Raw genomic sequence first — 1,980 nt, 5'->3', positions numbered from 1 at the left:
AAAAAATGCGCAAAAATACTATCGTCAGCGTAACCGGAGTTGGACAGTTGGGAGTTTTTTTTTTAAAGCACGACAAAAAAACATAACTCCCATCAGCATTGCGCAAAAATACTGTGGTTATGATTTTGTGGAAGCATATATTTTTCGTCGGGAATTTTTTTTTACAGAAAATTTTAAAGTTGGAAAAAAATTTCTTAAGAAAAGTACTAAAGTATCAATTAAACCCTGTTTAAAAAATCTTTCGACGAAAACTTAACACGGTTTTCACCAATTTTTTACTCAATATACTTATGTTTTTCCATTGCTATTAGTTCAAATTAATTTCTGTGATGTGAATAAATATCTCATATCTTCCTATGCATCTGGCATCTTTGCTTGCAGCGTGTTTAACTTAATATACAAAAATCACGTGTCGTTATAATCACATACGCTAATCGCGAAGTCGCCCATACTAAAACGGGAATTTGCAAAAAATAAGGTATAAAAAATTGGCGCTTATAACGCCGTTAGCGGCTACGCTTCATATTTGTATACACTATAAATATGCACAAATCCCGTGCCACTATAATTGACAATAGCGAATCAAAAAAAGGCCTACTAAAATTAACAATAATATTTTAGCGCTTACACATTTGCTGGATATTTCGCCAAGTTTCTCCTCCAAATTGTGTTGTGCGTCTTGCCGTTGTTGCACAAATGGAGTGACCTACAGTTTTACATCCCCTGCAGTGAAAAGCCAAACCAGTTAGAAAAAATACTAGTTCATTAACTAGTATGTGCCTACCAGTTCGACAATTTCTAAGAACTTAGGCGATCAGCGACATCGGCCTTTGAATTGCCAAAGCCAAAACTAAAACGCAATTAATTGCTTTTCTTACAAATGTCGGCTGTGGCGTCACGTGAAGACTACTGGTTCTGGTTCTGAAATCGCAGGTTCGAGGACGCTTGGAGGTGGTTAAGATTTTTAAAGTTAAATAAATGTAAGTAAAAATAATTTATTTAATTTATAAATAAATAACAAATTTGAAAATCTAATTGCGTTGCAAAAAAGCATTTAGGAAGAAATATAAAAACAAAGAAATTAAACAAAAATATTTTTTTTTATTAAATAAAAAAATTACAATAAACAGCATAACCAAAAAATAAATTTATAAAAAATATAAATTAAATAAAAAATTTTACCTGCGCCAGGATTTGAACCTGGGACCTCAGGCTTACCACGCGAGTGCTCTTCTCTGCCGGCCATTGTGGCTGCTGGAGCGTCGCGAGCAAAAAGGCACACTTATGCTTTTGACGGGGCATGAATTGACAGACTATCTCATCAACTGGTATGATGCTGCTAGTATTTATACTAGTAGATGCTGATGCATAGCCTGACAATTGACATCTCGTAGGACATCGCAATGTTAAAAATACCAGTCACTAACATTGAAAAAGGATAGAACGTGAACTAGTTCGGCTGAAACGCAAAACGGTAGAATTCTAGTTCACTACTAGTAGCTTTCCCTGCAGGGTCGCTTCCGAATGGAAAACAGATTTTTAGAAGAAGCTTTTTCATGGTAGAAAAACACACTTGGAGATTTGCCATTGCCTGCCGAGAGGCGACCGCTCTTAGAAACAACTTTTTATAATTTCAAGGTTGCCCGGACCAGGAATCGAACCCACGACCTACGGAGTGATAGCACGCACCTCTAACCACTCAGCCACCACGGCCGCCTAAAACAAAAGGCTTACTAGTCTAATAAAAAAATGACCATTGCAACAACTCGATGCACTTCTAAATACCCGTGAAGAGTACATACCGTCGTCTCAGAAAACGGATGTCGAATGTTACAAAACACGGTTTTGAGAAAATTGACTTTGAAGTTTAAGGTCGAATTAATCCGAAACTGTACGGTAGATTTTTGTAACTTTTGAAGGAGACGTAGTTGGTGTTATTAGTTTTGATTTCCCATATTTTTACATTTAATATCTCTTAAC

The 1,980-nt window shown here is 36.1% G+C and overlaps 1 protein-coding gene across 1 annotated transcript in view; it reads right to left on the bottom strand.

Moving 5' to 3' along the window:
* The window catches only part of LOC118736371, an 18,827-nt gene that overhangs the window by 13,746 nt on the left and 3,101 nt on the right, over positions 1–1,980 (bottom strand). The gene's annotated exons all lie outside the window — the stretch shown is intronic.

The sequence above is a fragment of the Rhagoletis pomonella genome, unplaced genomic scaffold (genome assembly GCF_013731165.1).
Source record: "Rhagoletis pomonella isolate Grant_MI unplaced genomic scaffold, Rhpom_1.0 Rhpom_scaffold_00003, whole genome shotgun sequence".
NCBI classification, from domain to species: Eukaryota; Metazoa; Arthropoda; class Insecta; order Diptera; family Tephritidae; genus Rhagoletis; species Rhagoletis pomonella.
Note: the sequence above shows the minus strand (reverse complement) of the source record. Positions and strands in the feature narration are given on the sequence as shown.